The sequence below is a fragment of the Octodon degus genome, unplaced genomic scaffold (assembly GCF_000260255.1).
Source record: "Octodon degus isolate 3935 unplaced genomic scaffold, OctDeg1.0 scaffold00252, whole genome shotgun sequence".
Lineage (NCBI taxonomy): Eukaryota > Metazoa > Chordata > Mammalia > Rodentia > Octodontidae > Octodon > Octodon degus.
In genome coordinates, this window is record NW_004524828.1 from 1,332,268 (window position 1) to 1,340,043 (window position 7,776).

The following is a 7,776-nucleotide window of genomic DNA, read 5'->3' on the forward strand; positions in this document are numbered from 1 at the left end:
AGACATCCAAGGTGTTTGTGAAATAACTCTGTGCATTTGCACTAAATTTGAAATTTAAATCAGTAATTCTGATCTTTTTTATTGCTTTTTTTAAAAAAGATACCTCTACACATAAATGCTTTAAAAACCGCTATAGCCTAGTAGAGATGGAAATGACTTTCACTTTCATCTGCACCAATAGAAGAACAACGCAAACAACCTGTAATTTTGAAATTTACTTTTTATGTATCTTGTAGTGACTAGAAGGGGGTTTGAGTATGGGAAGGAAGCCAACAAATAAGAGAACCTTAAAATTAGAAATATTACAGTTATAGACAGCATGGACCAAACTCTTCTCTGGTTTTCATTTTGCCAGTAAATCAGCTTACTACAAATCTTCCCTGTGCAAAAGCTCTCAGCAGGTATCCGGCTGGCCTTGATTAAGCAACAATCACAATTCTTCCCCACACTTCAGTCACCTCAATGGGCAACAGAACAGAAATTAATATTTACCGCAACCGGTCCTATCCTCCTAGGGGACAATCACATTCACCCAGTGTGCTTTTTTTCCCTCTGCAATACGTAATGAATACCATTTCAAATACCATTTTGATGTTAGCAATCCTGGTGAGTTGCCCAACTCTCAAACACAGCCTCAATCAACAGCTCCCCAGCTTAACAAATCATACTCAGGCATGCCCAATGAAAATCCTTCCATTTTTTAAAGTTATGTTGTTGTTGTGTATTTCTTGTTTTATTTTCACAAGAAGGTATCTTAGACTATAAATTGGCTGCACTAAAGACAAGATGTATTTAATAAAAGCCATAGCAATCTCTGGCAGCAGGCAAAAGTTGGGCATATATCAGGGAACTCTCTCTGTCTCTCTCTCTCTCTCTCTCTCTCTCTCTCTCTCTCTCTCTCTCTCTCTCTCTCTGTCGTGTGTGCATGCATGCCTGCAAACTCCAGCTACTGTAATAGCAGCTTGATTACAGCTTAAGCTTCTTTCAGTCCCTGCAGATCTCTCAGTTTGCAGAATGATGGCACTGTACACATCAGTCGAGTGGTCTGAATCTTTAGTGTTTATTTTCTGCCTGTGACACAGGCACTGTCTCAATTTGTATGAAACAGGTAAGCAACATTCTGTCACATTTTAAAATTGAAGACACTCATAACTTCAAGGCCACAAGTGCCTTAACTTTTTAAAAATTCAACATGTTCATGTTCCCTGACAATTGCTGAAACAAGAAAGGTTGACGTTGCTATATTACATCACGCATTATATTGGTTATAATATATGTATTCGGTTTCAGGCTGTGTGTTCCTGCCCCATGTGCTGGCATAGCCTTCATATTGCCAGAGAGATAAGAAGGAAGCAAAACAGGATATTGGGTTTGCCAACATTACTAATCATTTTAGTACTTCTTTTCAAAGAATTCTTTTAGGAGGAAAACACCATTGAAGGTCACTAGCTTATTAAGTATGAAAAATAGCTTATTAACATTCCCTTTAACAGTAATCAAATCTAATCTAGTCAACCGAATCAGAGAGGAAGTGATCAGTTCAGAATACATCAAAAGATCTACATAGATTGAAAATGAAATCAAAGTTCGTTTTGGTAACTGAGATGGTTAAAATGACATTCTAATTGCCCACGAATCAAACATCATAAAGCTTGGTGTGTAATTTTAATTATTGATGAGCTCCAGGTTAATTACCCTCATGGTATTCATGCGGCTTTTAAAACTCTCTGAAATAATCTGATAACCATAAGCATGAAAATCTACTAATTTGCTAATTAGTCTACCAACATTGATGTTTACCTTTATCAGTTCTCTGTAATATACACATACTGAAGGCAGCCCAAATGCATAAAATATAATCTTCTCCTGGACCAGAAGAAATGAGGAAGGCACAAAGAGACTAGAGACTTAGAGTGAAAGTGAGCTGGGAACTTAATGATGCTGGATTAAAATACAAAGGTCCAGAACCCAGGGTATTTACACCTCATGATAAGATAGTCAGTGAGGCTTGGTGCATATACATGATATGTAGAAGATTCACCTTAACTATAAGTTGTGAGAAGACCTTCCATTTTATGGGAGCTGTCTTTATTATTATTATTTTAATTCCGTTTTGCCTGACCCCTGATACAGTTCCCAGATCACAAACACACTTGCTAGTCTTGTTATACACATCCTGTATGCACCTCTAATGACTTAAGATAAGGTACACTTGATAATTTTGGCCAGTTATTGAGTAGACTCTGCAAAGAACCATCTCACCATACCACAGGCTGTCTTTTTTTTTTTTAAATTTGACTTTAAAACAGCCAGAAGTAACTTGCAGAAAGTAATGCTATTGCTATATGTAAATAAGCATAAAAACTATGCAAAAGAATCCATCCAAGGTCATAGCGGTGTGTTAGGCCATATCAGGCTGAACTGCTGCCATATAGTTTTATACAAAGTCACCCAACAATGTCCTCTCAAGAAGCTGTGCATTAAGCAGGAACCTAGTCAAATACGTATGCCCTCTCTACCACGAAACTTGAAATTTCTATTGCACTCTAATACCAACAGTAGCAATAACAAAACTGTTTAAACTACTATAGCTAGTAACTGTTTTCAGGAGCTACTAACTAGAACCACAGCAACGTGTCTAACTATATTCCAATAGGATCACCTTATACAGTGAAAGTTGTTTACATCAGTATGTGCCATGACACTGGACAGGATGCTAAGTGAGCTCATTGTCATCAGTGTCAGTGGAAGTGTTTCTTTTGCTAACATTATCCATTTAAGAAATTTATGTTAAAGTTTTATAAGTCCCAATACAAAGAACCACAAAAAAACCATTTAACTTAAACCGTAGAACTCATTCTACAATGACTCTATAACAAGTTAACTCACTCTAATAAAAGTTGCTTTACCATTTAAACAGGTTTGCATTTAGTCTTCACCAATGTCTAGCCTCTCTACTAGATATTCTGTTTTTATTTAAATCACGGAAGTTCTCCAGAAATTCCTAAGCAAAATCTTAATATAATTTTAATGGGAAGTTCTGAATGATACATACCTTCTAGTCTGTTTATAATATGTGTACAGTTTTTGGTATTCTCAGGAATTTATAAGATCAGTGACTTTAATCATGTCGAACCCCTTTTACAGAAATAATGGACAATATGCAGAAAAGAACCTTGTTTGCTCTCTCTGCTTTGCTTTTCTCTGCTGCCACTGCTGCCTAAACTCTGCTCTGCTAACTGACCAAACCCACCTACAAGGAGCCAGGGTAGTGAAAGGGGGCTTCTTTCTGAACAATGGAAGAATTCCTTTGCATTTAGCAAGCAGAGTTCCCATTAGAACCCAAAATCAGAGAGGCCAGTTTTACCTCCGTCTTTTAATTGAGATTGTCCCCATCTCCCTCTACGGTCCAGTGAGACAGTGTTTGTGAAATGATTAAAAAGAACGCAATCAGATGGGGAGGACAGAAGAATGGGAAAGGAATGCTAGGTTAGCCACTCTGCTAGAGCTGGGAAAGACCAGGACGAGCGCGCACTCCTGAGCCTGCTGTTTTTGTTCCTCTGTGCTCTGGAGCTATCTCACAACGCACTGCAGAGTCTTTATTTACTCTATTTTAAATGGGTTAAAAGTTGTCCACTTAGAGAGAATTTGGTAACAAGTTACAAATCAAAAAGGAAAAGAAAAGAAAAAGAAGAAAATAAATAAAAATCCTTGAATTATATCAAGTTTCCAAAAGGTCATCACTGTCTCTGCTGTGGCCTTTTCCCCATTCCAAATCCTCTATCAATATGTCATAGTGAGTTAGGCAAAGACAAAAGAGAGGCGCAGTGTGAAAACGGCACATATATCTAATCCTGACAAAGCAATGAATAGACCTTCACAAGTATAATTATACTTGTTTATTTGTTGCCACGTACAGAGAACTGATGAAAAAAATCCATCAAAGTGGTATTATGCAGACACCAAGAGCTTCTTTTCTTTGGTTGCTAAAGCCACATTGAGGCTTAAATTCCTTATTGTTAAATTCAGAAGAAAGAAAGAAAAAAAAAGATTTTAGACTGGAATTTTTTTTTTTACATCAGTTGCTGACAGATCTTTTGTATACCAGGTTGTGTTAGTTCACACTGCTACTTCATTTTTACTCATATTGGAATCCATAATTGCAAACTACTGTACAGAAGCTTTTGAAAGGGTGTGGTGTACTGACCAAGAGAAGGCAGTGACATTTTCTTTTTTACCCAGTCTTTTGATATCAAAGTACAGGTAAAGCACCTATGTGGAAGTACCAGTTACATCAGAATATATCTTGGATCTCCACCTTTTAAGGTGGATTTGCTTTCTCTACAATTTGCTTGTTTTAATAGATGCTTAGTATTTCATAAAATATTGCATAACTTCTTTCCCATTACAATATTTGAAATGTTAGCAAGAAACAAGCAAACACAGGATGTCAAAAGACTGAAAATATTTAGTAAAAAGGTTTCAAATCCAACTACTAAGAAGCTATTATGTCCCAATACACACTAAATCAAATAACTCAACCAAAGCACAGTTTTAGAGGTGGGATGGGGAGCCAAGCCAGCTTTTTATTTTTTCCTTGAAGGATAGAAATATATCAAAGTAAATGCAATCTGCATAGTTAATGTTTGTGAGCTTTACAATTTAAAACAGAAAAGCTGTAATTTTTCTTTGCTGGCAATCTGGAAACACTCTGGAGTTAATTACAGCTGATTCGGAGTGAACCGCACAAACAAAGACCAGTCTATGTCCAGACAATTATACTGCATTAACCAGCTTAGAGCTTCCTGCTGATGTTTCAGGGCTCTTCTGTTACACCCTTCTACCTTCCCAGCACGAGAGAAAATGCTTCTGCAAGAAGGAATTAATGAAGAGAACTGCAAAAGAATGTGTGACGACCTCTCCTGACACGGCAGAAACTTTCCACCCATGTCATGACAAAGGGGAGAAGGTAATTACGTTTGAATGGAAGGATGTAACCAAATAGATTCAGCATTTAAAACAAGCACATTTTTTTTTAAGGAGGGAAAGTTTACAAAGACAAATATGAGTGTGAGTCAACGAAGCTATTTCCCCCTTTTTCCTTCTCCTTTTTCTCATTACAACCTCAATTAGCTAGTCAGTGCAGATCTGTTTCCTTCTCTATAAATAGGACCGTTGTGGTTGATGTATATTTTTCTCCCTCCTTGACTCTTTCTGGATTTTTCTCTTTTCCCATCCTCACTTCTCTCTGCCCTTTCACATTGTTAAGTCCACATGGACTTTACATGACAATTACATAGCATTAAATGCACATGGAGCAGCACTAAAGAGAAAGGGCATACTGTACTCTCCCAAACAGCCCAATAACGCTTAATTTCATTAGTGGTGGGAAACAGGGATTTTGCTTTTTTTCTTTACAACTTAAGCGAGCTCCAGCTACTTTCCTTAGACAAGAATCAATAATCTGACTTTAACCAAATTACACTATTATATGACCCATGTTATGTGTTAGCTTCAGGAAAATTTCATAATCAGTGGAGAAGGAGGACCCAAATACTTCAGCTACCTTTGTAAAAACCAGAAGCAAAGCAAAACAGCAACAACAACAACAACAAACACTTTGGTACTTTAAACCAACCTAGACAGATTCCTAATTTTCTTAGTCATTCTAATTAAAAATGGATAATTTGTATTGGTGTGAGGCAAGGACACGAACTGTAATTATGCTCGGTGCCCCTTCTTGAGTTTTTCCTTTGTTACTGTTTTGCGAGTATTCCAGCTGACATTGGGGCTCTGCAGTGATTGCTTCATTAAAGGGTAAGGATGTCCTAATCAGCTAAAGTATTACTAGAAAGCTGTTGTTTGCCAATACTGTGAGAATTTATTGACTTTCGTTTTTCTTTTTTCCTTCCAAAGAAGACAAAGTTACTTCCCAATGCGAGAGCGCAGCCATACCTACACTGCTATCATCTTCCCATTTTCTCCTGTATGTAAGTAGGATTAGAGGGAGATGACAACATAGTCCTTTTAAATTTTCTTCTCTGAGGAAATGCTAATCTTCAAATCAACCAGGTGTGTTATATTAAATACATGTTTTTCAGGCCAGTGATGTAGCTCAGCAGACCAAGCGCCTGCGTTGGCAAGCTCAGGACCAGGGTTGGATTCCCAGCTGCTCACGCCTGTAACCCAGTGCTGAGGATCCTGAAAACAGGAGGATCACTATGAATCTGAACTGCATAGTGAGACCTGTTCCAAATACATAAATTAATATATAATATATATACAATGATACATAATTTATATATAATTTATATATTATATAAATATATTTACATATAAATTAATGTATATATATATATATATATATATTCCCTGAAAACCTACTAAAAACTTGTAAAAATAACCCAATTTTGTGAGTATTTGGGTAATAAGCAGAGTCATTTTTCCTTCTCAGACGTGTTTTCTTAAATATCATATTTGAAAGTTCAAGTGTGCGGCATTACTAAATATGAAGGTTTTGCATGAAACTGTTTAGTTTTCGAAAAAAAAAAAAAAAAAAGAACCACATTGATCAGTTTTGGAAGTTATAAATTACCGTTGCCATGTATTTCATACATTTTATTTTTGCTGGCTCAGGCTGCCTTAAGAGCAGGTCTGGTGAGCCCTGTGGAGGTGGGGATCAAACCTCTGTCCCCTGCGCCTGACTGAGTTTGCCCAGGCAGGCGCTTTGAACAACTGAGCCAACCCACAAGCCCCATATATTGCTAGTCTTGAAAATGTAATGAAGTAATGTCTGGCACACACATAACCTGTTTAGTTGATAATGCTTTAAATTATTATATAGGAACATTTAGAAAATAAATTTAATTTATCTAGGTGTGCATAATTATAGAATATTTGGCTTCAAAAAGAAATTTACTAGGCTGGGGAGATGGCTCAGTAGAATAAGTGTTTGCCTGGCAAGCACAAGGACCTGAGTTCAATCCCTGGTTCTGCCAAAAAAAGGAAAAAAAAGAAAAAGAAATTTCTGTTAGTGAAAACCATTGCATACACATATGTACCTCATATACAATATGGTGACAATATATTCTAACCTATAACTATATTTTCCATCACTTCATATATTTGATTAGTTGCCTATTGCACTACTGTCAGTTGCATACTTAAGAGAAAATACTTGCATAATTACTTACATCTCTTCATTCCGTCACAATGGTCTCATAACCAATGAAGCAAAACTCATGATATTATACATACATTTTTTAAAGAAAAACTCATTCATTGTGACCTAAATCAGCCATAATTATCTTCATAAAATTGATCACAGGCAGGTATTTCAACAAACATTCCTACTCCTTACACCATGATTTCAGTGCTTTCACATAGTCTCAAATTGTTTTAATGATGAAAGTTAGATGTATAATAAAATCACTACCAAGTGCTACTTAGGATATAATAGTCTTAGAATCTACCAAATATAATCTTTTAATAGTCCATGTAAATATTTAAAATTATTTTATATTGAAGACCACAGTACAACTAATACAATAGAGAACATAAACGGAATGCCAAGTTTTCTTCCAGATGAAATACTGGAAAATTTATGTTAGATCACTAAGATTATTTGGTTATCTTATTTCTCTTATGAAGAGTCTTTTGTTTGGGTTTTTGCAATCTCTCATTCTCTCTCTCTCTCTCTCTCTCTCTCTCTCTCTCTCTCTCTCTCTCTCTCTCTCTCTTTATTTGCCTGAAAGTTAATTTGACTGCTGCCCATCA

The 7,776-nt window shown here is 36.3% G+C and overlaps 1 protein-coding gene across 1 annotated transcript in view; it reads right to left on the reverse strand.

Moving 5' to 3' along the window:
* The window catches only part of Zfhx4 (zinc finger homeobox 4), a 187,414-nt gene that overhangs the window by 163,708 nt on the left and 15,930 nt on the right, over nucleotides 1–7,776 (reverse strand).